This window comes from Ursus maritimus, unplaced genomic scaffold (genome assembly GCF_017311325.1).
Source record: "Ursus maritimus isolate PB19 unplaced genomic scaffold, ASM1731132v1 scaffold_10, whole genome shotgun sequence".
In the NCBI taxonomy this organism is placed as follows: Eukaryota; Metazoa; Chordata; class Mammalia; order Carnivora; family Ursidae; genus Ursus; species Ursus maritimus.
The window spans coordinates 558,040-580,793 of NW_024423344.1; positions in this window are offsets into that span (position 1 = coordinate 558,040).

Consider the following 22,754-nt stretch of genomic DNA (forward strand, 5'->3'; position numbering starts at 1 on the left):
GCCTGTCAGGCCTTTCTACTTCCCTCTTCCACCCCACAGAAGGGGTGGGATGGGTTTGCCTTGAGGGACCGACAGGAGGTAACTGCTATAGGGGGTCTAGATCACTAGATCCCACTCTAATGCTTAAAAAAAGAAATTAAAAGTTTTCATTAATTAATTAAGAAAATCTTCATGGGACACCTGGCTGGCTCAGTCAGTGGAGTATAAAACACTTTTTTAAACATTTTTTTAACTTAAATTAAATTAATGAACATATAATGTATTATTGGTTTTAGTATTGGTAGAGAACTGTGATTCATCAGTCTTGTATATTACTCACTGCTCATAACATCACATGCACTCCTTAATGTCCATCACCAGTTACTTCATCCCTTCATACCCCTCCCCTCCAGTAACTGTCAGTTAGTTTCCTATGATTAAGAGACTATTATGGTTTGTCTCTCTCTCTGGTTTCATCTTATTTATGTTTTCCTCTTTCCCCATAATCCTCCATTTTGTTTCTTAAATTCCACATATCAGTGAGATCATATGATGCTTGTCTTTCTCTGACTGACTTATTTCACTTAGCATAATACCCTCTAGTTCCATCCATGTCATTGCAAATGGCAAGATTTCAATTTTTTGAAGGCTGCGTAATATTCCATTGTATGTGTATATATAGACACACACACACACACACACACACACACACACACACACACACGTATCTATATACCACAATGTCATTATCCATTCATCTGCTGATGGACATCCAGACTCTTTCCATAGTTTGGCTATCGTGGATATTGTTGTTATAAACAGTGGGGTTCAGGTGCCCCTTCAGATCACTCATTTTTATCTGCTGTAAATATCCAGTAGCGGAATTGCTGGGCTCTATTTTCAACTTTTTGAGGGACCTCCACACTGTTTTCCAGAGTGGCTGCACCAGCTTGCATTCCTACCAACAGTGTAAGAGCATTCCCCTTTCTCCACATCCTCGGCAACATCTGTCATTTCCTGTCTTGTTAATTTTAGCCATTCTGACTGGTGTGAGGTGGTATCTCTCTGTGGTTTTGATTTGTATTTCTCTGATGCCGAGTGATGTTGAGCATTTTTTCATGTGTCTATTGGTCATTTGTATGTCTTCTTGGGAGAAATGTCTGTTCATGTCTTCAGCCCATTTCTTGATTGGATTATTTTTTCTTTGGGTGTTGAGTTTGATAAGTTCTTTATAGATTTTGGATACTAGCCCTTTATCTGATAAGGCATTTGTAAATATCTTCTCCCATTCTGTCAATTGTCTTTTGGTTTTGTCAACTGTTTCCTTTGCTCTGTAAAAGATTTTTATCTTGATGAAGTCCAGTTATTTCATTTTTGCCTTTGTTTCCCTTGCCTTTGGAGATGTGTCTAGCAAGAAGTTGCTGTGGCCAAGGTCAAAGAGGTTGCTGCCTATGTTCTCCTCTATAATTTTGATGGATTCCTGTCTCACATTGAGGTCTTTCATCCATTTGGAGTTTATCTTTGTGTATGGTGTGAGAGAGTGGTCAAGTTTCATTCTTTTGCATATAGCTGTCCAATTTTCCCAGCACCATTTATTGAAGAGACTGTCTTATTTCCATTGGATATTCTTTCCTTCTTTGTCCAAGATTAGTTGACCATAGACTTGAGGGTCCATTTCTGGGTTTTCTATTCTGTTCCATTGGTCTATGTGTCTGTTTTTTGCTAGTACCATAGTGTCTTGATGATTACAGCTTTGTAATAGAGCTTGAAGTCCGGAATTGTGATGCCACCAGTTTCGATTTTCTTTTTCAACATTCCTTTGGCTATTTGGGGTCTTTTCTGGTTCCATACAAATTTTAGGATTATTTGTTCCAGCTCTGTGAAAAAAATTGATGGTGTTTTGATAGGGATTGCATTGAATGTGTAGATTGCTCTGGGTAGCATAGACATTTTAACAGTATTTGTTCTTCCAATCCATGAACATGGAATGTTTTTCAATTTCTTTGTGTCTTCCTCAATTTCTTTCATAGGTGTTCTATAGTTTTCTGAGTACAGATCCTTTGTCTCTCTCATCAGGCTCATTCCTAGGTATCTTATGGTTTTGGGTGTAATTGTAAATGGGATTGATTCCTTCATTTCTCTTTTTTCTGTCACATTGTTAGTGTATAGGAATGCAACTAATTTCTGTGCATTGATTTTATATGCTGCCACTTTGCTGAATTCCTGTTGAGTTCTAGCAATTTTGGGGTGGAGTCTTTTGGGTTTTCCACATAGAGTATCATGTCACCTGCAAAGAGTTAGAGTTTGACTTCTTTGCTGATTCAGGTGCCTTTTATTTCTTTTTGTTGTCTGATTGCAGAGGCTACAACTTCTAGTACTATGTAGAACAACAGTGGTGATAGTGGACATCCCTGCCGTGTTCCTTACCTCAGTGGAAAAGCTCTCAGTTTTTCCCCAATGCGAATGATATTTGCTGTGGACTTCATATATGGCTTTTATGATATTGAGGTATATTCCTTCTATCCCTACACTGTGAAGAGTTTTAATTGAGAAAGAATGCTGTACTTTGTCAAATGTTTTTTCTGCCTTTATTGAGAGGATCTTATTGTTCTTGTCCTTTCTTTTATTTATGTAATGTATCACATTGATTGATCTGCAGATGTTAAAGCACCCTTGCAGCCCAGGAAAAAATCCCATTTGGTTGTGGTGAATAATCCATTTAATGTAGTTTTGGATCCTATTGGCTAGTATTTTGGTTAGAAGTTTTGCATCCATGTTCATCAGGGATGTTAGTCTATAGTTTTCCTTTTTGGTGGGGTCTTTGTCTGGTTTTGGGATCAAGGTAATGCTGGGCACAGGGGTGCCTGGGTGGCTTTGTCAGTTAACCATCTGCCTTTGGCTCAGGTCATGATCCTGGAGTCACAGGATCGAGTCCTGTATCAGGTTCCCTGCTCAGCAGGGAGTTTGCTTCTCCCTCTGACCCTCCCCCATCTTGTGCTCTCTCTCTCTTTCATTCTCTTTCTCTCAAATAAATAAATAAAATCTTTTTTTAAAAAAAGGTAATGCTGGCCACATAGGAAGAGTTTGGAAGTTTTCCTTCCATTTTTATTTTTTGAAACAGCTTCAGAAGATTAGGTATTATTTCTTCTTTAAATGTTAGGTAGAATTCCCCTGGGAAGCCATCAGGCCCTGGACTCTTGTTTGTTGGGAGATTTTTGATTACTGCTTCAATTTCCTTGCTGGTTCTGGGTCTGTTCAGGTTTTCTATTTCTTCCTGGTTCAGTTTTGGTAGCTCATGCATCTCTGGGAATGCATGCATTTCTTCCAGATTGCCTAATTTGTTGGCATATAGTTGCTCATAATATATTCTTATAATTGTTTGTATTTCTTCAGTGTTGGTTATGATCTCTACTTCTTCATTCACGATTTTATTTATTTGGGTCCTTTCTCTTTTCTTTTTGGTGAGTCTGGCCAGGGGTTTATCAGTCTTATTAATTCTTTCAAAGAATGAGCTCTGGTTTCGTTGATCTGTTCTACTGTTCTTTTGGTTTCTATTTCATTGATTTCTACTCTACTCTTTACTATTTCTCTACTTCTCCTGGGTGTAGGCTTTATTTGCTGTTCTTTCTCCAGTTCCTTTAGGTGTAAGACTAGGTTGTGTATTTGAGACTTTTCTTGTTTCTTGAGAAAGGCTTGTATTGTGATATACTTCCTGCTTAGGACCACCTTTGCTGCATCCCAAAGATTTTGAACAGTTGTGTTTTCATTTTCATTTGTTTCCATGAATTTTTTAAATTCTTCTTTAATTTCCCGGTTGACCCATTCATTCATTAGTAGGATGCTCTTTAGCCTCCATGTATTTGTGCTTTTTCCAAATTTCTTTTTGTGATTGAGTTCCAGTTTCAAAGTGTTGTGGTCAAATATACAGGGACTGATCCCAGTCTTTTGGTACCGGTTCAGACCTGATTTGTGACCCAGAATGTGATCTTTTCTGGAGAACGTTCCATGTGCACTCTAGAAGAATGTCTATTCTGTTGCTTTAGGGTGGAATGTTCTGAATATATCCTTGAAGTCCATCTGGTCCATTGTGTCATTCAAAGCCCTTATTTCCTTGTTGATCTTCTGCTTAGATGATTTGTCTATTGCAGTGAGGGGGGTGTTTGTGTCCTTTGATTGGGGCATTTAGCACATTTACATTCAGAGTAACTATTTGAGAGATATGAATTTAGTGCCATTGTATTGCCTGTAAAGTGACTGTTACTCTATATTGTCTCTGTTCCTTTCTGGTCTGTGTTACTTTTGGGCTCTCTCTTTGCTTAGTGGATCCCTTTTAATATTTCTTGTAGGTCTAGTTTGGTGATCACAAATTCTTTAAGTTTCTGTTTGTCCTGGAAGCTTTTTATCACTTCTTCTATTTTGAATGACATACTAGCTGGATAAAGTATTTTTGGCTTCACATTTTTCTCATTTAACACCCTGAATATATCATGCCAGTCCTTTCTGGCCTGCCAGGTCTCTGTTGATAGGTCTGCTGGAATCTAATGTTTCTACCTTTGTAGGCTACCAACCTCTTGTTCCAAGCTGCTTTTATGATTTTCTCTTTGTCTCTGAGATTTTTAAGTTTCACTATCATATGTCGGGGCATTGACCTATTTTTATTGATATTGAGGGGGTTCTCTGTGCTTCGGATTTTGATGCCTGTTTCCTCCCCCAAATTAGGGAAGTTCTCCACTATAATTTTTTCCAATACACCTTCTGCCCCCCCTTTCCTCTTCTTCTGGTATCCCAATTATTCTAATATTGTTTCATTTTACGGTATCACTTATCCCTCAAATTCTCCCCCTCATGATCCAGTAGTTGTTTATTTTTCTTCTTCTCAGCTTCTTTATCTCCATCATTTGGTCTTCCATATCACTAATTCTCTCTTCTGTCTTATTAATCCTAGCAGTTAGAGCCTGCATTTTTTATTGCATCTCATTAATAGCCTTTTTGATTTCTACTTGGTTAGATTTTAGTTCTTTTATTTCTCCAGAAATGGATTTGCTAGTGTCTTCTGTGCTTTTTTCAAGCCCAGCTAGTATCTTTATAATCATTATTCTGAATTCTGGTTCCAACATCTTACTTATGTCTAAACAGATTAGGTCTCTGGCAGTCAGTACTGCCTCTTTTACAGGTGAGCTTTTCCATCCTGTCGTTCTGTCCAGAGAAGAATAGATGAATGAGAACAAAATACTAAAATGGCGACAACGACCCCAGAGAAATATACACTAAACAAATGAGAGGAGACCCAAAACCGGGGAAAAGAAAAAAAAAAGAGAGACTATAATCAGACAAGTGAGCAGAACAGAGCAATACACTGGATTCTGTGTGTATAAAACTAGATCCCAAAATTGTAAAGAAAGAAAAACTTATGTACGTATAAAAATTAAGTTAAATACAATGAAAGGATAGAATATAACTGTAAAAATGGAAATTAATTAAGACAAGAAAAAACAAAAAATAAAACAACAACAACAACAACAAAAGGGATATAAACAGGTGAACAGAACAGAGGAATACACTATCTCCTGAGTGTATTTTGGTCAGTTTGTTAGAAGAAACTATATCTCGAAATTGTAAAGAAAGAAAAACTTATATATACAAAAATAAAATTAAATAATTGAAGGGATAAAATGTAACTGTATAGATGAACATTAAAAAAGACTTTAACAAAACAAACAAAACCCCCCCAAAAAAAGGAAAAAAAAGGGAAGAAGAAAAAGAAAAAAAAGTAAAACAACAACAAAAAAGAAAATATGATCAGACATGTGACTAGAACAGAGCCATACACTAGATCTTGGGTGTATTTTGGTCTGCATCCCAAGATGCAGGATGAAGAAACTACATCCCAAAATTGTAAAGAAAGAAAAACTTTATACACACACACACACACACACACACACACACACACACACAAGATTAAATACAATGAAGGGATAGAGTGTAACTGTAAAAATGAAAATTAAAAAAGATTTTAAGAAGGTGTTAATAAGGGCAACCCTTTCAGGTCCCCACACTTTTTGGGAGTTTTGTACTATCACTTTGCTTTCACTCAATAAAGCTGGCTTTGCTGCCCACCAAAAAAAAAAAAAAGTTGATAAAATGAGAAATTGGTTGAAAAAGGAAAGAAATTAAGAAAAAATTAAAGTTGAAAGACTAAGGAACTATGAGAAAGAAGCCATGAATTCTCTGTGTTGTATTACCCTAGCGCTGGAGTTTTGCAGTTCTCAATCATCAATAAACTTGTTCTTGGGGGGATGTTCTTGCTGATCTTCTGGGAGAGGGGCCTGTTGCATTGATTCTCAAGTGTCTTTGCCCCAGGGGGAATTGTACCACTCTTGCCAGGGGGCCAGGCTAAGTAATCTGCTCCAGTTTGCTCTGTGGGGCTTTTGTTCCTGAAGGCTTTCCACTCAGCTTTATAAAATGAGAATGAAAATGGCGCCCTCCCAATCTCCAGCCCCAGAGCCAAACCTTGGGGCCCCACTCCTCAGTGAGCCTTCAGAGAAAAGCAGTCAGTCACTCCTATCTTCCTGGTCTCCAGCTGGTCTCAGTGCTCACCAGCCTGAGACCAAGTTTCTATCTCAGGCACACGACCGGATTCCAAGTCTCCAAACCCTACAGACTCTTGTGGTGCCCTCCTGCACTGCTCCTCCCAGGGAAGAAAGGGAGGACTTGCCAGTTCTGCTGCTTGTTCGGCACTGGCCCGACTGTGCAGCAGTATGCGATTTATGGCAACCCCAAGGTGAGAGCCCACTCCTGGGTTCACATTTGCAGCCAGGTTTTCCACTCCAATCTTTGGGATCTCTGCCCTACTGAGGCACCCCTGGTCTCCCTGTGACCCCAAGGATACTGAGACCACACTGTCCTAACTAGGGTTCTGCCCCCAATTAGCAGCCTGAGTGAAATCCTTCACCAGGGCAGACTCTTCAAAGTTTGGATTTTGTGCTCCACTGCTATAATTTCTTACTGATAACCATCTGACGGAGGCTTCGTCCTCCCTGTGGTCTATCTTCCCCTATATCGCCTCGGATTTACTCCTCCACACCTCCTACCTTGCAGAAAGTGGTCACTTTTCTATTCATAAAATTGCAGCTATTCATTTCTTAGATCTCTGGTTAAGTTCACAGGTGTTCAAATGATTAGATAGCTATCTAGCTGAATTCCTGGGACCAGAAGAAATTAAGGTCTCCTGCCACTCCCCCATCTCGGACACTCCTTTCAGTATACAACGCTTGATCTTGGGATTGTGAATTTGAGCCCCACATGAGGTGTACAGTTTACTTAAAAAAATAAAATCTTATATAGAGAGGCAATCCTAGAAGCCAATGCTCAATTATAGAGGACAAACAAAATTACAGAGAACAAACCATTATAGATGGTTATCAGAGGGGAGGTGGGTCATGGGTTCAATAGATGATAGGGATTAAAGATGGCACTTATTGTGATAAGCACAGGGTGTGGTATTGAAGTGTTGAATCATTATATTGTACACCTGAAACTAATATTGCACTGTATGTTAACTAACTAGAATTTCAATAAAAACACACAAAAAAGAAAAAATAAAATAAAGTCTTAAAAAAATCTTCATTAAGACATTTTAGAGGTAAAAAGAGAGAGTAGGGATCTGCCAGGCCAAATTCTGAGAGAAAGCATGCAACTGGATTGTAATCAGAATATCTGATTCCCAAAGTTGTTTTTGCTGCAAGGATATTCTTAAAGCTCATTAACTGGGCTTCAGGAGACCACAGAAAAGAAGCCGTATTACTCAGAGTTATCCAGAAAACCAATTGGATATCCATATGTGTATATATAGGATCTATATCTATATAGCTTCAGAGAGAATGAGAGACAGAGAGAGATTGATTTTAGGAATTGGCTGATGATTATGGAAAGTAGCAATCCAAAATCTACAGGGCGGGCTGTCAGACTCAGACCCTGGAAGAGCTGATATTACAATTCAAGGCTATAGTAATCATATTTTTCATTTTCTGTATTTTATGGTGACTAGACATCTTAGTGGAGGTTGGCCAAGGAGAGGCTGTTCTATTTTTGGAGATAATAATCAACGGGTAACATACCTTTCACATGCAAACCAACCAATCCCTAGACCTTGCACCAATACCTCCTTTATCTCACTCTCACACGCTAAACCAATAGTTTTCCAATTCTAAATCACTGCAAAGACAGATAACTAGAAACCACCCTTTATAGCCTAGAGCCAGTTGACATTATTCAAACTGGCCAATCCTAAGCTATTTCCCCCCTCTCTGCCTTACTTCGTTCATGGAAACCGCAGTAAGGGCTCTGGACTATGCTTTTACCTCACTCCTGCTTGTCTCCTGACCAAACTGGTATTTCATCACGTAGCCCTGTGTGTAGTAGTATAACCCCTCTTCTTGGGAAGTGTAAGTAAAAAAATTCCTCAATGCCATTGCATCTTTGTGTCATCACACAGTCACCTCCATAAGTTAAAATCCCACAGGTCTTTTAACACAATGTCCAGAGGTTATTATGCTGGAGACCCAGGAAGAGAGAATATTTCAGTTCAACTTTGGAGTGGTCTGCTGGCATAATAACCTTCTTCCTCTGGGACAGTTAGTCTTTTGTTCTAGTTAGGCCTTTGCCTGTTGAGGTGAGGCCCACCCACATTATGGAAAGACATATGTTTTACTCAAAGTCCACTGATTTAAGTATTAATCACACCCAAAAAACACTCTCTCACAGAAATATCTAGGATAATGCTGGACCAAATGTCTGGACACTGTGAGACAAACCAAGTCGATCCATAAAATTAGCCATCCCAAGAATTTTATGAGAAATTCTCTCTGTATTACACTGGGACCCCAAGGAGCCTAACAAGATAAGACACACTGACTCCTCAAGCCCAGGAACCTGCAGGGAAGGCCCCGTTGGCACTGAGTTGAAAGGAGAAAGCAAAGGAACAGATAGATGTGCCCTTGCAGTTTGACTAGCTAGGGGTCTATCAACCAACACCAAGCTATGAATGTGGTTTGAGGTGGCCTATGACTGATGGGGCTCCAGCCTCCTGGCAGAAGCAAATGCTGAGCTGCTCTAAGGGAGGGACATTCATTCTTGGTATAAGGAAATCACAATAATCAGTTTTTTCCAAGAATAAAAACCAGCATATGGTCAAACAGAACCAACCATGAAAGGAAACAAAGCTCATTAAATAAGAACCAGAAGATATAAGAAAAAGCTGAAAGGGACAAAGATTTCAGGCTTCGCTAATGTCAAACATTACATATACCTCTACTCACTTCCTTGTGGCTGTTAGCTTTTAAATATCTCTACTCATTGCCATTGTACCTATTATCATTTACTGAATAACCAATGACCTCAAAACTACCAAGTTAGGGTGTGATTTTCAGCATGGCTCTCTGGACCAAGACTCCAGTGAAAGTGGTGAAGATTATTTATAAAAATGAACAGGTCCAGAAATGTTCCTATGGACATATAGCCAATGAAGAAAAATTTATTCAAGAAAACCTACAAAAACTTACTAAGAATTGTAAGAGTCTGTGACACTTGAACCATGACCTACTTCCTCCCTTCACCATTCCCAGCTCAGCATGAGACCAAGGCCACTCCAGATGGCTGCGGCCAAGGACACAGGGCTCCTTTCCCCCAGTTCGAAGGTTGCAGCATCCTCTCAGGAGAGTCAGTATGCCAATCTTCCTCATCCTGACCCCAGCTACCTGTTGTCAAGGGGACGTTCCTGGCAAGTGTGGCCAAGAGATTGGGCACTGTCTACCGCCCAGCCCCTACTCTGGAGAAGCTCTCCCTTGCGTGTGGGGCACTGAAAATACTAGAACCCCACCTGTCCTTGCCCTGGCCTGCAATGCAAAGTATCTAATGCTCAGATGGGCAAGACAAGATGGTTGAGACTGCCACCTTCTTTCCCCGTATCATGGGGCATCTACCTCCTAATGCAGGGTGACAGAGGAGTATGCTTCTCCCCGCCCTCAGCTCCAGCTCTGGCTCAGAGATTGTGCCCAGAGAGAGAAGCAGGTCATACAACAAAGAGATCTGAAGCTTTTCCCAAAGGAACTGACTTTATTTGCAATGGAATGTAGGAAAATTCAAACTGAAGGGCTTCATCAAAAGTCATGGATTTTGTGGCAAAAAGCAATTGAAAAGACAGGCAGATTAATTAGAGATAGAAGTTACACTGCAGGCCAGCTGGTTTACTGGAAAGAACCAGGGCAAGAAACAGCTAAGAAAAGCCCTCCTGGAGTCAGATCAAATCACAAACATTGACTTCAAAAACCAATCCCCAAAAGGAGCTTGAATTGAATTGGATCAGGGCAACTGCTATATTGCACACTTCCCATGGCCTGCTGTGCCCACACGTCTGAGCCCCCAGGTGTGTGTGCCCACCTGGAGCACCTCCTCTCCTGTCCTTGTGCACACACTCTGCTATAAAACACAAGTTCAAAGATAAAAAATTCCTCGATGGAAGGAGCCGAGATGCCCTTCAACAGATGACTGGATTAAGAATATGTGGTCCATATATACAATGGAATATTACTCAGCTATCAGAAAGAACGAGTTCTCAACATTTGCTGCAACATGGACGGAGGAGGGTGGGGGAATGGGATAGGCTGGTGATGGGTAGTAAGGAGGGCATGTATTGCATGGTGCACTGGGTGTTATACGCGACTAATGAATCATGGAACTTTACATCAAAAACCAGGGATGTACTGTATGGTGACTAACATAATATAATAAAAAATATTATTATAATAAAAAAAAGAATTCTAGGGGCATCAGGTGGCTCTGTTGGTTAAGCATCCAACTCTTGATTTTGGCTCAGGTCATAATCTCAGGGTTGTGGGACTGAGCCCCACGTGGGGCTCCATGTTCAGCATGGAGTCGGCTTGAGATGCTCTCCCTCCCCCTCTGCCCCTCCTCCTGCTTGCATCTGCACAAGCCCTCTAATAACTAACTAACTAAATAAATAAAATCTTTTAAAAAATAATTCTATATGAAGTTTTAAGCCAATGGTGGCAGCTTTCCCAGTTCCATCTGCACTACCAGCCACGCAGAGGTTGAAATAGTTGAAATATACATACATATATATATATATATATATATATATTTCTATAAATATATAGAAAAAGTCTGACTGATCCCAATCGCTATTGCTAGGCACTTTGATGCCACAAGATACCTAATGATTAGTTGGGTCTGAGGTGGAAAAAAAAGACAATTCTGCTAGAAATTTTTAATAGTAATTTTTTGTTTGCTCTTTTTTTTAAACTACTTTTTCAAAATACAAGAATAATAAATGTTGGCTATAAAAGAAAAAAAAAGCAAAGATAAAAATTCCTGTGCACATGCGCATGAAGCTGGGCCTGCCCACCTGTCTGTCCTACTTGCTGCTTTCCTTGATGATTGGGGAAAGACCCGGATCCCATAGTCAACGGGCTGCGCATTTGATAGCCTTCTGTACCATAGCCCTTCTCTTGCCACTTCACGCGACTCCGCCTGGGTGGAAATGTGGCTGTCATCACTCCTCCCCTGACGCATGCCACCCAATGCCATGGTTACAAATCCCCTCTTATCTCTTCTCCTCCATTCTCTCTACACAGAGAAGTCAAGGATTTGAAATTCTTGTCTCTGGTTCTGCCTACCCATGGGGCAATCAAGGCCTCTGCCCACCCCAGAGGGGCGTGCAGAACACGCCCATTGCTTAATGATGTGAGTTCCCACTAGCCTGGAAGTGACTTAGACCAAAGGTTTTTACCCGTGAGCCCTGCCTAGGCCCAGAGAAGAGAAAAATACACTCACAGTTGCCCATGGGACACAGTCACCCTGACCCAGTGCTCATCCACGTGTCACATACTCTGTCATCCGTGAATCGAGGCAAACTTTACTGGAAGCTTCTGGGGCAGGACTTCTGTGTGATCAAGGTTTGAAGGGGCCTTGGGTGATGAGCTCTCATCCTTTAGTGAAGAGAGATGTCTCGAGAAGGCATTTCAGAGGCAGCTGTGGCCCTGGTTCCAGACTTCCAGCACTGGCAGTGAGCAGCAGAACACCCCGGGGCACGTCAGTCTGTGAGCGTATTTCTGAACTTCAGAAACACGAGCTCATTCATACTTACGGGACCCACATTTTTGTCTGCGGGCCACATAATCCTACTTTGCATGTCTGTTTTCAAGATGCTGAGTATTTAGACTTATGGCACACTGTGGCTGACGTGGTTTTTATGTGCACTTACAGGGTAAAACATAAAAAAACGGAAGAAGTAAAAGGGTTCTTTCTTTTCCGGGATTATTTCCAAAACAATACTTTTTGATGCTGTATGGACTAGTGTTTAAGATAATACTTGTTGGCTCTGTGACATACACAGGATCCGACGGGCTTGCCTAGAGCCTGTGCCGATAGTCGCCAAAGCCATTGCTGATGACGCACTTGATTCTGAACTTACGTGACTAGGAATCTAAGAGCACTAGAATCAAATAACAGCCACTTAAGCACTAAAAACAAATTGCTGTAATAAGAACCATTTCCTTCTGAAAATAGCCAAATCTAAAACAAATAAAATGATAACATTCAGACTTTGCACATGCGTCAAATGTCCTTCCCTTTCTTCTCTTTTGGAGAACCCCTGGCTGCCCCTTACATGAAATCTTCATCAGCTTCCGCAGGAAGTGTCATCTCCAGAGAACTCCATACTTTTTAACAACACTTTTGACATCGTAGCATATAAAGGTTTGCCTAAGACCGTAAGCTTCTTTGAGCTGGGATCGTTATCTGTTTTTTCTTCCCCAAAAACCTAGCAGAGAAGATTTTATTTGTTAAATAATTTAATCTAGTCTACTTTTTAAAATAAAAGAAATGAAATGAAAATTGACAAATCTAAAATCAAAAGACTCAAATATAAGTAACAAAAATCAAAGAAAATCCATGACTAAAATAAATAAAATACTAAAAATTAGTAAGTATAAGAATAAAGTGTTTATTTAAAATAAACCTAAAAGAAACTCCAGAACGAAATAATTTAAAAACACGTATATAATTGAAAATCACTTTAAAGTTAAACGAATCTGAAAATAGATATCCATGTAAAGGAGTGGCTGTAGATTTGGGGAAGATGGAGGCAGCTGTCCCTTCTAAGTGGTATAGGCTTCCCGCTACATTAAAGAACAGAACCGAAATAGAGAAGGACAGTTGCAGTAGAAGTAGCAAGAGAGCAGACCCCTGTGAACGAGGGGTTGGGGGGACACAGCTAGAAAAACTCCAGAAGCAAGCTGCCATGGTTTTGAGCATTTCACAGCAACACTAGAAGAGAGAGCTCTGTGAGGCCAGAATGTCTATTTCTACAGAATGTCTGCTTTCTACAAATGCAGGAAAACAAGTTTAGTGACAGAAAAATAGTGCTGTTGAATCCCAGGCAATAGGGCTGTAGAGGAAAAGGAGAATAACTTGAGACTAACTCCACTGCAGAAAATGAAAGCATTTTTTCTTGACAGACTTCATCTACTTTAATGTGCTGTTTTCAAAAATGAAGTGAAAGGCATTAAGAGAACGATACAGGGTATTAAATGACACCGTAAGTTAGAATTAGACAAGCTCAGCAATGAAAGGACAGGCCTCAGGGAAGAAGCAGCAGCACATTGAAACATCACTGCATAAATGAAATGTCAAGTAGCCAAAGCAAGGCAGCAGACAGTGCTATATGAGAAATGCAAGGTGAGAAGAGGAAAATGCTAAAAAGGAAACCAAGCAAGAGATTACAAGATCTGAGAGAAAAGGTCAAAATGTGAGGATAAGGAGAAAAAAATGAATAATTGGAGTGCCTGGCCGAAAACCAAAGACACAAAAATGCTAAAAGTCATAATTCAGAAATTTTCCTGGAAACAAAAAAATGCTTTCAAACTGTGTATTAACAGAGCACTCTGAGCACTGATTCAGAATGACAAATGGCAGGACATAGTCTAGTAAAATCATTGGGAGAAAAGTCAAATTAAAATGAAAATATGAAATTTACTTAAAATTTAAAGGAAAAGGAAATCCTTGGGCATCTAGGAAAAAAAAAAGCGAATGACATATGAAGGAAAGGAAATTAGAATGTCACCCACATTTCTGAGTGCCATAGTTTGTGTCAGAAGAAACTGGAGTAGTGTACTGAAAGACACGGGAGCGACAAAACTGTGAGCCACCGATCTCACAGCTAGAAAACCTGATTTATAAAGAACAAAAGTCTTGGCATTCAAGTCATCGTGCAAGAACTTGGTCAATATTGTTCCCATGACCCCTTGAAGAGGGATGACCAAACTTAGGACAAGAAATGCCTGGAAAGAATGTAAGGACAGACGGTAAACACTAGATCTGCGATGACTTTGCATGACTCAGAGTCTATGCGAGGGAGAATGACCCTAATGGCAGTCGCTAGCGTGATCGCCTCATACTAATGTAAGAGCTTTCTTGGTTCGGGATGCTTTTTATTTTAGGTAAACGTATTTTTTAAACAACTGGTGGTAAATATTGCTTAATATATCAGTATAATTAATTGATTTTAAATTAAAAAATATAAAATTTCCAACGTTAGATGTAAAGAATATTCACCAACTCATTCTAAGTCCACCCGATTCAGGAAGGAAACAACTGGCACTACATTAGCTGACGTGGGAGAGAGGACTGTTCAGGGAGGAGCCGAGAGACAGCTCTGCTGTTGGCCTCATGGCTGATTGAAGCCCCCAGCAGTGGGCAAGCTCCAGCCCCTCTGAGGCACAGGCTGAGGGCTCCGATGAGCAGGAATCCACAGGGGTCACGGTCATGGATGGAAGAGGGGCTCAGCAGGGTGGGTGTGTGGATGTGTCTCTCGGGCCCTGGGAAGATGACCTTGACCCCTCGAATGCCCATGGGTCGGCTGCACAAGCTACTGAGGCCTGTTTGCTGCTCTGTGCTGAGGGTGTGATCTGTCAGCACACAGAGCCATGTCACCTGCGTGACGGGCAGGGCAGCTTTCAAGGGTCAGGTCCCCTGGACAGGGAGATAATGCAAAGGAAAGGAGGAACCGTCCGAGTCCCACAGACCTGGGCCTAGGGAGGAACCGGTTGTTTCAGGTCTCATGGAGCAGGAGTGGAAAGATGACCCTTTCTTTCCCCCCACCCTTCCACTCAAGACAGTCCTGTCATGAGATCTGCACCCCAAAATTGGGCAGTTTCCTGGAGTGCTCCCCTTTTGCCCAAATAAGGATTTTTCTTTCTAGCACAATCACCAAACCTTGCCTGCCCCTTTTGCGGTGATAATAAAAACATAGGAAAGCAACAAAGTATATGTGAACTTATTTGCCGTCTCTGCTTCATCTATGCACCTGTTCCACAGGCCCAGTTCCTCTACTTTATCATGTCTTTTTACTTCCTCAATCCCTTCTCTTGAGTCCATGGCAAGAGAGTTTCTGGAAGCGGACTTCTGCTGGAATGAAACTGAGAGCTGGGAGGAAGAAAACAATTGTGCATGTCCAGAGCCACCCAAGGCAGGAAACTTCCTGTGTAGGGAGTGCACGGGGAACAGCCAGCACTCCTGCGACCACTCCAGCAGGGTGGGCCCAGCTTTTCTGACTCCCAGCCCCACTATCTTGGCGTTCAGCCTTGCTCAACATGTTAGGGCGCAACTTGGCATTCAGAAACCAGGGCAGTGCCAGGAAAGTGGGTGCGAGGGGCTGCAAAGAGATCTTATGGACACTGAAGATCCAATGGCCTTAGCTGCCTGGATGAGACCAGGTCCTTCAGGGTGAGAGTCGTGAAAGAGGGAATGGGGAAGAGCTACAAAACGAGCTTATAACTAAGAAAAGAGAGAGAATTAAAAAGAGACTGAAAGAGGAAATAAATCCCATGGAGATTGCTACTCTCCATTTCTGAAACGTGGGCTGGACTCAAAGCAGCTGCCCAGGACAATGTCTGTGAGGGTGGAGATATTCTCTCTGTACTGTCCAACATGTGGCCACTGGCACGTAGAGTTGACGGACACTTGAAATAGGGCTTGTTGATCTAGAAGTAGGCTCATCTGGCTAGTGGCTACCATGCTGGATAGTGCAGCTCTATCCAGTGCTGAGGAAGCGCCACTGGTTTTCCTTGCAGAGCGGTTCACTGGCTTGGGCACATACACAGGTGCCCTGGGAACACTGAAAGAGGAAGGTCAGCATTCAGGTCCCAGAAGAGTTCCCAGCAGACAGCCCACTCGAAAATAGGTGAGGAACATGGTCCTGCAGAGCCTGGACTAGACACAATCATGGCGGAAAGACGCTTCACTGTCTTCAGAAGCCCACCCTTGATGAGAGCCTGGGCAGGCACCTGCTCTGCCTGGGGCCCAACAGGCCTGAGCCAGTTACGAACGGATCCTTTTCACACCTGATCCAGATCCCAGTCCAGGAGTGCATTCACCTGACTTTGCCCAGGGCTGAAGACTGGCGATGACGATGGCATGGTTGCTGCCCTTGCAGGGCTTGCCCATAGCCAGGATTCCCGTCCCTGTGAGTGGGAAGACCCACAGGGGAAGAGTCTGGGCCTGAGAATTCCAAAAGCCTTTTAGAGAAACTCCGGCAGATGTCCTCCAGGCCATAAAGGGAGCAACAAGGACCACCTGAGCTAGCTGGGCTCTGCTCCCATCTCTGTGGGCCTATGCCTGCACTGAAGCCCGTGCCCTCCCCACTGCCACTGTACTAGAACATGCTAGGGCAGCTGCCCTAGCCCTTGAAACTGCCCTTCAGTGTGAATGCGTTTCTCGGCCAATCTTTGGAGACCTGACTTCACTTCTCTGCCTCTGGCCAACTTCCGTCAGTGAAACTGCTAAAGTCATGGAAGGAAGGACCTGTCATGTCACACAGGTAGTTGGAGAAGACAAGAGAACAGAAGGAAGCTCTACTGCAGTCTTGTAGGGAGACCCCCATATGGTGCTCATGCCAGCTGCAGGGGCATATCTGGCCTCACCCCCACTCAGAGGAGCACAAATATCGGTGAAGGGACAGCCAGCCATGGCCGGGCTCAGGTGGTGATACTCTACCAAGTCTTCTGATCTTGAAACCTTCGACCCTTCATCTATCCCGTGGTCTGAGGTGCCTAGTGTCTTCCTTCTGCCCTCAGAAATCTGTTTCCTCATAAGGTCCAGCCCTAAGCTCCCAGCGCTGCATTCATCTGTGGAGCCCACCAGGTAGCTGTCTCTTAATCCTTAGAGCCTCCCTGTTGATGGCATGAAAACTGTAATGTAGAGATTATGGATTTCTAGGAGTTTCTGGGGTAAGTAAGTGACATTTTTCAATCCAGCAGTCTCAGATTTTGTTTCATGGAGGAAGATATGGACACTGACAGGGCAAACAAAGTCCATTGAAATGCAACATATTTCATACATATACATGATCTAAAAGGAAAATGCAAACCGTAACTTGTCTCATTTGATGTTTATATTTACTCAAAATGACGACCTAGGTTTGTTTCCCTCCAAAGGTGCCCATAAGACAGCAAGAGCCGTTTTTAACAGATCGGTTCAACAGGAACCTAAGTGGTGCTTTTTCCTCTCCCATTGCTGAGCTTTTCTTCCTCCACCTTACAACAAATGGCCTATTCTTTCATCCTCTTTGGAAGGAAGCCAGGTGCCCACCTTAATGTTCAGTCCTTGAAGAACATTTTTTGCTTCTTTTTTTATATTATAGAGTCTTTTGCTTATCACACAGACACCATGGCTTGCACAGGTACGGAGGACAGAGTTTCCACAGGGGAGCGGCATTTCCACTTTTGGCAACATTATCTGAGGTGAAATATTAGATCCCAATTGCGGAAATGCGGAGTGAATTTCCCCCAACTCTGCCTGAAGGCTCCTCCTTTCTCGGATTCCTACCAGAGCTGGGTGTGGGATGTGGCTGCCCCAGGGCCTGACTGCCACAGGAAGGAGCCCTGTTCCAGAACTCCACACTTGGAAGATTGTGGGAGGATTAACTCTGAAACTGCATGCAATCAAAAGAGTTTGGGAGTGAGGGAAGGGGAAGCAGGGAAGCACCAGTACAGGAAATACCCACTGGAAGCTAAAAGTACTTGAGTGCTGAGCAAGGACTGAGTTACTGAAGGCTTGGGCCTGGCAAGCACCCGCCACAGGAGGCTCTCGAGCAAGGACTAAAGTCACAGTCGATGCCAAACTCATAGTCGAAATTTACAGTCCCTTCCAGGCAGTAGAGATGTGAAAGAAAGTGCCTGGGCTTTGGAATCAAGGCACCAAAACTTCAGCGCCCCGTTTCTCATACGCTGGCCGTGTGCCTACTTAGTCCTCAAGCCTCCGTTCCCTCACATAGCACACAAAGACAGTCATGGTGCCTTTTCTTTTCTCATGCTTGAGCGAATATCATGAGGGAAATCTAAAAGCCTGCTCAGAGGTGAGGTTTATTCTTAGATGAAGTTATTATTGACTCAGTAACAGAGATTCTGAAGTACGGTTTCTGTTCATTTACAACCCTGTGAACATGTCCTTTGGTGGTGATGACATTTCTGCCCAGGCTTATTGAGGTCTCCCTTGGGGTACAATAAACTCCTGAGGCCCAAGCAGCACCAGGCTTCCCTTGAGACAATGCATGGGGTCCAAGTGGATGCTCATTGCTAACAGACCTCTCGGCCTTACCTGTAGGACGGGCCTCTGGGGGAGTTCAGTCAACATAAGTTATAGATTGACCATACCAGCATTTGCAGGAGCTTTCACAGTGATGACCCAGTGCCAATGCTTAAGCGGTTCTTTAGTCCACTACAGTTCTTTTTTTTTTTTTAAAGATTTTATTTATTTATTTGACAGAGATAGAGACAGCCAGTGAGAGAGGGAACACAAGCAGGGGGAGTGGGAGAGGAAGAAGCAGGCTCATAGCGGAGGAGCCTGATGTGGGGCTCGATCCCAGAACGCTGGGATCACGCCCTGAGCCGAAGGCAGGCGCTTAACCGCTGTGCCACCCAGGCGCCCCTAGTCCACTACAGTTCTAATGTAGGCACAGCTCTCCCCCAGTGTCTTCAAACGTAGCCTCTATTTTTCTATAGGTATGACAAGGCCATTGCAAAGATAGTTTGTTATACTCATGGATCTCAAGAGGACAGGGCACGCCACGCCACGTGGGGAAGCACAGGGTCAGTTAGGAGGCAGAGGGAATGTATTAGGAAACTGTTCCAGGACAGCCTCTACACCCCAGAGTCACTGAAATTCTTCAAACTAGCCAATCCTAAGCCTTCTTACCTTGCCTCGCCCATTTCTTCTTGTGGAAACCACATTTAAGGCTTTTGCCTACACTTTCCCTTATCCACCTGCCTCCTGAATGAGCCTGGTGCGTCCCCACGTGGCTCTGTGTGGTGTTCCAGGCCTCCTATTTCTAGGGATCTGTAAGAATTAACTTCCTCCTTCATGACAGTCTTTTCTGTGCCTGTATGTCTTACCATACTTGAGTAAAACAAGTCCCGGCTACGTTTTGAAACGGCAAAGATGTCACTCATGTCAACAAGCAGTGACGTCCTCACACAGGTCGTACCAAAGTTCAAAGAGGTTTCAGTTCATTAACATCATCTGTATGAGCATTAGAAACAGTTTCGCAGTAGATCACATATCAGACGTAATGACAATACATTCATTGGAGAAAGAGTGAGTTAGGATGCGCAGCACCATTTGTCAAATTATGGTTGAATCACAACCATAGGTTGCATTCAGATGCGAAATTTGGTAAAAACTCAACAACAGCTTATTGGCTACGTGGAATTTACAACATAATATTATATATGTTATTATTACGTATAAATTCTGAGCTCTCTATACCTTATATATGACAAACTATTCTACCTTACTTATAATAAACTGATAGATATGACCATTTATAATATACAACATATCTGTAAATGTAGAAAGTAATGTTCTAAGTCACAACATGTATTTTTTATAGATGGAGTTCTTTCTGGAGAGCTGGTTATAGAACATTTACTTGCATGCCAGTGTAGAAACCCCAGTGGAAGCACTGCAGACATTTCCAAGCATCTCCCATTCCGCTTGCCAGGATGCAACTGCTGGGGACTTAGCCATCTCTGTTGACCACAAACTTCCGTAATGTCTAGTTGGGATCCAGTTGCTGGTCAGGAGATCAGTGGAGGGCCCAGCAGTTGTAACTGGAGGAGACACCACTGCTTGTTTTCCTTCCCAGTAGCAGACAGTCCAGGTGAAATGAAAAAAGCCTGTGTATATAAAGCTTACAGAACTTAATTTTAAAGATTCAAAGATAAATTCAATAGAAAGGTCACTCACAGGACCTATTTATTGCCTGTGAGATATAAAGCTACTCGTGCCAGAGGGGCTTTTGCAGACCTCAAACACTGGAAACACATTCAGAGCTCCTTTTCATGCTCCCAGCCAAGAAATCAATTGCTTCCAGGCTGGGGTGGAGGGATTGTGATGTGGCCGAAAGGTACAAGGGTGCTCCTGGCCTGGCAGGCGTTCACTTTGGGTTTGAGGTAAACTCTAATTCAGAAGTGGTTAAAAGCTCTGAAAGGTCAGGAAATTAAAACCCCGTGACTGGCATCAATCCCTGTGGCTTTCCCTGCTCCTTTTCTCAGTGTCCGCAAGTGACTCCCTTAGCAAGAGCCCACATGGCCTTGTGGTAACAGATCCTACTTTCCTAAGCTATGCCAGGCTAGACTGAGTGAGAAGGAAAGCTGGCAAGGAAAGAGTAGCTTCTATAAACAATCCACAGTGGAGAGAGCTTGTAATCGCTGTCTCCAGAGGAGGTCCCCTCACCAGCCGTCAGGGTGAGCAAAACCAGAGGTGTGAAAAGGCTCACCCCTGGGATGGGGCAGCTCTGAGATCCTGGCCTAGGAAGACTGTCTCTCTGTGCTCTCTCCAATGGCAGGATGGACAGAAGACATGTGACACATTTATGTGTAGTTTCTAACCATGAGCCCAGGATCCTCTTTTGTGTCCTGGGAAGTGTCTGCTTTTTAATGATCTCTCTGGACACCTGGGGAGCTATTTACAGGGAAAATACCTTTTATCTTCAAATTCTCCATGCACCACAGAAGAAGATAGTGGCTTACTTTTCACAATTACTGGATGATAATTTATGTTCTTTACTGAGTTAGGTAGGTAAAGGTTTCTTAGGGAGAGAGGAAGGGAGGGAGATAGATGATAGATAGATAGATAGATAGATGATAGATAGATAGATAGATAGATGATAGATAAAAATGGTTAATTTGGGGGCACCTGGGTGGCACAGCGGTTAAGCGTCTGCCTTTGGCTCAGGGCGTGATCCCAGCGTTCTGGGATCAAGCCCCGCATCAGGCTTCTCTGCTATGAGCCTGCTTCTTCCTCTCCCACTCCCCCTGCTTGTGTTCCCTCTCTCGCTGGCTGTCTCTATCTCTGTCAAATAAATAAATAAAATCTTTAAAAAAATGGTTAATTTGGTTTTCTTATTTATAGTCAGGAATTATTCTATAGAAGGATCCAATTTTCTACTTAAAAGGTAAATGAGTGTTTATATCTTACATAATGAACACATTTTTCTTTTCCTTTTGGCCACATTTATAGCCTCTCAAACGAGGGACAGTCCTCTCAGTTCAATTTCCTAAGTGCAGTCATCGACAGTAAGACGATGTGTCTTTTTATCTGCCTATGTTTTTCAGCATATTTCCTATTGGTATAAAAGTGTAAAACGTGTAAAAAGCATTTTGTTAATATTCTACACATAGTATAAATGTATTTATCAAGTTCTGAAGATTAGTTTTCAAAGGTAGTCATTTGTTTGTTTCTAGAATAATTGAGCTGCTATAGAAGGTACTGCTCAGAATGCACTGGAAACCATTTAAATAGACATCTTTACTATCAAAAATCACAATTGCCTAAAAATATTTATGTCTGAAAACGTTAGTAATTACTTTTTCAGGAACCATAGTCCAAATCAACCCTTTACTGACCTGACCTTTTTCCCCAAGAAGACATACAAATGGTCCACAGGTATATGAATAGGGGGACTCAATGTCACTTATCATCAGTGAAATGTAAATCAGAACCACAATGACATATCCAACCTGTTAGGATAGCTATTATGCCAAAGACAAGAGATAATAAGTATTCACGAGGATGTGAAAAAAGGGGAAATCTTATACACTGTTGGTACAACCATCATGGAAAACGGGATGAAGTTCCTCAAAAAATTAAAAACAAAACTACCGTATGATCTAGCAATTCCACTTCTGGGTATATATGTGAAGGAAATAAAAACAGTATCTTGAAGAGATACCTGCAATCCCTCGATCATCATAGCATTATTCACAATACTCAAGAATGGAAGCAACCTAAGTATCTGTCAATGGATGAATGCGTATATATCCTTCCATATGTGTGTATGCTATGGATAGCACTAAAGCAGCAGCCTGGTTAATTCAGCATGACTTCCCATTTCAGTGTTCACAGCAAGAACTCTCTATACACACGGAAGGGTAGTGTTCTATCATCCAGGTGGAGTTAAAACCACCCTCCAGTACAGCATTTGACAGTTGGGCCCTGTGGCAACTGTCTGGGGGGAAGGCGCTTTTCTGTCCCCAAAAGTACTCCAGTACATGCAATGTGGTGTTACGTCATTGCAAGGGCAGTATGAGGTCATGGGATGGCCTTTCCATTGAGTTCCGCTGTGCACATTTTATTTTATTTTTTTTTAAAGATTTTATTTATTTATTCGACAGGATAGAGACAGCCAGCGAGAGAGGGAA